Source organism: Astatotilapia calliptera, chromosome 14, assembly GCF_900246225.1.
Source record: "Astatotilapia calliptera chromosome 14, fAstCal1.2, whole genome shotgun sequence".
Taxonomy (NCBI): domain Eukaryota; kingdom Metazoa; phylum Chordata; class Actinopteri; order Cichliformes; family Cichlidae; genus Astatotilapia; species Astatotilapia calliptera.
In genome coordinates this window covers 5366133-5372132 of record NC_039315.1, presented here as the reverse complement: position 1 = coordinate 5372132, position 6000 = coordinate 5366133, and the positions used below count along the sequence as shown (strand labels likewise).

The following is a 6000-nucleotide window of genomic DNA, read 5'->3' as shown; positions in this document are numbered from 1 at the left end:
ACACACACACACACACACACACACACACACACACACACACACACACACACAAACAATTAATGTATGAATCTATAATTTTAAGATCTCAATTTTCTGTGGACTATTGTCTAAATTATATTTTGCTCGACAATATTACTTATTTAAATGTTTCATGAAAAGGCGCATTGAAGCGACGTAACAGAGTACAAGAAGAGAGGGAGGGAGGCGGAACTTAGAGTCTCACTTAGTGACGGTTACTCTCTCTCTGGCTCACTCTCTCCCTCTCACTCCGTCTGTGTGTGCATGTGTGTGTTTGGCTGTGTGTGTGTCTCAGTCTGCCGGCTGTTGTCGCTGTGCTCACACTGTTTGGTACTTTCACAGCCACTGTGCCATCTGTCCGAGCATTTTTCGCGGAGGTTGAATGAAACTAAACGAGTTTTCGTCCCCCTATCTGGATAGTCTCCTTTTTTGGGAACTGACTCCAAGACTCCAGGAACCTAAACGTGAGTACAGCATCGCATCGTTTAATGACAAGCGTCTTTACCGCTCTATTTGCGCTTTGCTTTAAATGCAAGTGAAACTGTCTTCTACAACAGAAAACTAGAACTGAGCTCGGTCGTTGAGGATTTTTCCTGATAGATCATTAGATCACCGTTTTCACATCCTGTAACACAGACATCGCGACAAAGTTTAGCGTCTGCATTAAATAGTGATATAAAAAACTAGAATTCTTGATGCACAGAAATAAAATAAAGGGAGATTTTACTATTCATATTCACGGTTTTTGCTGTTTCCTTTTTATTGTCAACTTCCCAACATCCCATCCACTCTGGGTGTTATTTTTTGTGATCCCATTAACCTGTAGCAGCGGGAAATCAGCTGAGCTGGCACCACTGACATTGCGGTACAGGAGGCACTAGTGTCCCTGCCACAGCTCCAGGGGTAATGAGAGCAGACAATTAATAAATTATCAGATTGAACGATTAAATCGGCTGCTTGTGTCACTGAATCCCTCCAGCTCCATATTACTCTGGGATCGACCATGCACTGTTTGTGATGTTGCAGAACCAGCTTGGGCACTGTCAAGAACCGTTCTGAGTGCAGTTTATTGTGTGCTGAAGCAGACTGGGAGCGTTCTGTAATGAGTTTATGAACTTTAAAGGGGGATGCCTGTACTAGTAAAGCCCGTAGCTCATTTATCACCCCTAGCAGAAAATGTCTCAGTTGTGCATAAATGAATAATAATATTGTCCTTTTTCACTTTAAAAAGGACAATGGAGAGTGTGCATTAGTTAGTATTACAGTACCAAAGTCTGCTGTTCAAATGACAAATATCACACAGAGGTTACATCTAATGCAAACAGACTGCTTCTAGCAGAGAAAACAGTAGATTGGTCCTTAATTCATGCATTCTTCGGCCTACTTAGGATCTTTACAGGAAAAAAGTGTGTTGAGGCGACTACTGTGTTATATAAATAAACTTGAATTAAACTCAATTGAATCTGTCACATGCAGATGATAACAAAAGAAAATAAAACACAAGTGTCAGAGTCAGAGGTGATCTGAGCACAGCGTGCTGTAGGTTCACCTCTGAGTGTTGTGTGTGTCAGTCTGAAATTCACTGCTTGTAATTCTTATCATTTAAAAGAAGAATTTGAGGATTTATTCACTAATCAATAATCTTCCACTTATTGTAGTGTATCTTAAAAAGAACAAGAAGCTATGAAAACTATGAGGATGAATGACCAATGATGAATTATTGATTTATGCTAAGCGTGATGAATGATCTTCACATGCAGAAGTGATTTTCTTGCTCTCAGTTCCTGAAAGGTATCGATACTTTGTTTTTAACTGAACATTTTGAGATCAATTATATGCATTTACAAAAATATCTGTGTATGAAAATCTACAATGACTTCTGCACTTTCATTAGACACTCGAGCAGCTGAGCCACCTCAGGCAGAGAGAGGGAGAGAGAGACACAGGGACAGCGATCTCGGAGAAAATGTCATGCTTCACTAGGATGCGGGGAGATGTTTCGATGGACCTTAATGGTCTTTTTTAGTCGAAAATCGAAACCATGAATCCTCTGTTCCTCCTGAAGAATTCCTGTTTTCTACTTCTACAGTTGTAATGTTAAAATCAATAGGATCTCATCTTCTTCTCCCCTGTGTCTGCACCGCCCCCCCTCCCCTGTTTTCTCTTTCCTCGGTGAAGATGGATACAGTCAGTCTGTCCCTCTCTTTCACGTATTTCATCTTTCCCTCTTTTTCCTTTCCTGGTTTCCTGCTTCACTGGCTCATTAACCTAAAGTGTATTACAAAGCAGTGAGGGGGAAATTACATTTATTTTTAAATGATCCATTAAATTTAAATGCAATTCTCCCTCATTTCTGTATTGGTGCATGATTTAAAACATTGCAAGTAAACATCCCCTCCTCATTCTTGACCCCTGTCACCTCACCGGAAAGATAATCTGTGCAGGTTTAGCTCCGACCTTCAAGGCAGATGGATGACTGTGGTTAGCCGAGCGCCAGCTTTACTTACCTGAAGTTCCTTTTTCCACCACTTCACGCCCTCTCCTTTCACCCTTAGTCCAGATGAATCTCTCCTCTCCTTCCTTCTTCAAGGTTCAAGGTTTCCCTTAGAAGTCAGATTTTGATGTGACCTTTAAAAAACCCTGAACACTGAACAAAAACCCACTTACATCTGACTTTTGTCTTCAGTGTGAAATTGTATAATAGGGATTCAGTCCGGGTCAAATGACTCTGCAGCTGTCACAGTTATTAGCGGTTCCAGCTCAGATCAGCAATGATAGAAACATGACACCCAGGTTTTGACCCCCTTTTCACGCTGTGATGGGCGTTTGTGTTGTCATTCTGTCTTAACTTATCCAACTCTGTCATCTCAGCCCCAAATTCCATCAGTCTCCATTAAAGCAGCAAACTAACATTGTTTAGTCAGCGCTGAAGCTGAAGAGACTAAAGTAAAAAACACCAAAAACGTAACCACAGTAACACTATCAGTGGACTCTATGTGGCTCAGTAGAGTTTACTGATCTTATTTTCAGGTTGTTTGTGAGGTTAAAACACAGCTGAAAAACAACCGTCTAACTCATCTTGTGAATATCTTTTACAAATTAAAAAAAAAAAGCATATATGGCACACCTGTCAGTGCACGTGTGCCATAGTTTTTATGATTGCCAACAATATTTAGTTCACTGGATGGATTAAGATTGGCACAAACACAGTGTTTGGTGCTTTTAGGGTTTAGAGTATGGGCTATTCTTCACTTTTCCAACAACTCTAGCAAGTCACAGCTTTCACTCATCTGTGTAAAACGTCAAAGAGGATTAAGAAAATTGGATTAAGAAATGTGATTCAAGTAAAGGTGATGTGGGACGAAGAGCTGAGAAATGAGTAGACAGGACAGTTTTTAAAGGACAGGAGAAACAAAACTGAGATTAAAGTAGGTGAGGTCAAAGGGAGTGGAAAGTGGAAGATGGATGTTAGGATGAGGACTGGAGGATAAAAAAAGAACTTCAGAGGTGGGTTAATGTGAACGAGATAGCAGTGAAGGTGTAATTGGTCTCCAGAGGAGCTCTGATAAGCAGCACTTAAGAGCCTTTGTGGTTAAGTAATCACTGTGATTAACGGCTACAGCGCTGGAGAACGACACTAACAAGTAGCCTGACTGTAGGATCGCCACCCACCGTGGTAAATTATCACATTATATTGAAACATAACAGTGTTGTGGTGTGGTTTCCTCTCCAGTTTTTTGCAATTTTCTGAAAAGACTTAGACTTCAGATCCTCACTTCAGATCCTGCGTGGATCTGAAGTGAGGATTTAAATGCAGCTTTACATCAGAACTCTTATTTATCTGAGTTTGTGGCTCATCACAGAATTGCTTGGTCATTGCTTCACACTTCATTTTATATTTGCATATTATGTGTTAACTATCTTGGTACAACATCTTCTCTGGTTCCTTTGGCCCCACACTTACTGCTTTTTCACACATGCACAGAGGAGGAAGTTTGTTCTGCTCCACCAGCATTTGACAACATTTGTCTGCAGTGCTTGTGTGGCAGATTAGAAGTGTGTTTCCATGCAGTGCCATTATCCTGTGAATAGCTTTTAGCGCATCCAACTGAACAACTACCCACCATTATGGGCCAGTTATGTGTTGGTTGTTTTTACAAATGGGGTAAAATTAACTGGCAGGCAGTGGAATAAAGCCTTACTTTATTCCTCTAATGGTGGGCGTTTCCTTTAATGATACAACATCACATGAAAACTGTTAATAGAGTCAGTGTGCAGCTGACATACTAAAATGAGGTAAAAGATGTGTCTTGCTATTTAGAAATCAGAAAGGTCAAGATTTTTTACCCTCTACTAATGTCACGGTCCTGTGTCGGTGACCCAGTGTTTTGTGTTATTGTTAATCTTAGATTTCATCATGGTTCATCATTTTTGTTTATGGTTCAGTATTTCTAGCTCTAGAGTTCTTTTTTGTTTTGTGATTTCTAGTTCTTGGGTTTTGTTCCTGTGGCCCTCATGTTTAGTGCAGGTTTAGTTCTGTCTTCATGTTTATTTTCTTGCTCCCCCGGTCAGTCGTGTGTCATGTCGGAGTTTGTCACTCATGTCTCTGTGCTCCGTGTTCAATCTGTTGAGTGTCAGGTCCATGCCTGTCGTGTTTTTCCTGTTTTATTTTGATAGTCCCTGTCCTGTGTGCAGTGTGCCTGGTTTTGCTTCCCTTGTCTCGTTGGGTCTGATTTGTCCCAGTTGTGTTACCACCTGTTCCCCATCCTCTCATTGCCCTCATCATGTTGTGTTTTTCCTCTGTGCTTCTGGTAACGTTCTGGTTCTCTGTTTCCTGGTTTTGTTTTCTAGTTTCTCAGTTTTCCAGTTTAAGTTTTGTGTTTCTAGTTTAGCTTTCCTGTATTTCATATTTGAATGTTCCCCTGCAAGAAAGCTGCTGCTTTTAGTTAATTATTCTCTCTCCGAGTCCTGTGTTGAGGTCCTAGACACAGCAAACCCTGACAATTAACCTGATTGTTTTATGTAGGCTTATATATTGATGCTGATGATCTAGTTATTGAATCGGGGGAATGTGTGCATGCAAAGTTTTACAGTGTTTATGTGCTTTGTGAGTGAGAGTTGGGCAGGATGGCTTTTATACTATGTTTACATCAACCAAGGAGGCGATGTTTCTGGTAGCGTTTGTGTACATGTTTGTAAACACGATAGCTTTGAATAAATCAATGTTAACAGTCCATTAAAATTCGGCTGACGTCCACCAAGATATTCTGATTTATTGGTTGAAAATTGACAAAAAGCCTTATAACTTAGAGACTATGTTTCTTACAAGTGTGGTGTGCATTGTCAACACATTGAAAGGACTGTATAAAGATTTAAAATGTGTCACATGTGACCTCTGACCTCTCCTTCAAGGCCAATATCTTTAAAGAAAGTCTTGCCAAGAGAAAATGACTGCGCTGCCTATTAGTTAAAAATGTTCTGAATGTATTATATAATAAACACAATCAATACAGATGATCTATCACCTACTCTACATAATGTTTGTGTAATCAAAATAAATGTGTCATGCTAGGCTAAAGTAAATACTGCCCAGAGAGTGAGCTCTCTTGTACTCTCTCTTACGCTAATACTTGGATATTTTTGTATTTTATGCCTTTGTTAGCTGTTTTAATGCTCCGTGTATCTGCCCATGGTGTGCAGATGCAATTCAGGAAGTACCTAAATTGGTTACACAGCATCTTTTCTCCCATGAGATCAATTTTTGTGCCTGTTCCCTGACAGAATAAACCTACAACTAAAGTATAAGTGATGCATTTTGTGCTGTTTGATCAACACTTAAACCAACATTATTATACAGACAATCAAAAACTTTTTAGAATACAGACAATAACATGTGAGTTTGTTTACTGGCCACGATGTACAGACTGAACATTTTCGGTAGATAGATAGCAACCTGTGGGTTCACAGCATGCCTAATTGGAC

The 6000-nt window shown here is 40.0% G+C and overlaps 1 protein-coding gene across 1 annotated transcript in view; it reads left to right on the top strand.

Annotated features, from left to right (window-relative positions):
• The first annotated feature begins 275 nt into the window (after positions 1-275).
• gpr4 (G protein-coupled receptor 4) overlaps positions 276-6000 on the top strand; it is a 48532-nt gene continuing 42807 nt past the window's right edge. Inside the window, exon 1 of the mRNA XM_026192352.1 lies at positions 276-482. The gene's annotated coding sequence lies outside the window, so the exon portion shown is untranslated. The remainder of the gene's footprint in view (positions 483-6000) is intronic.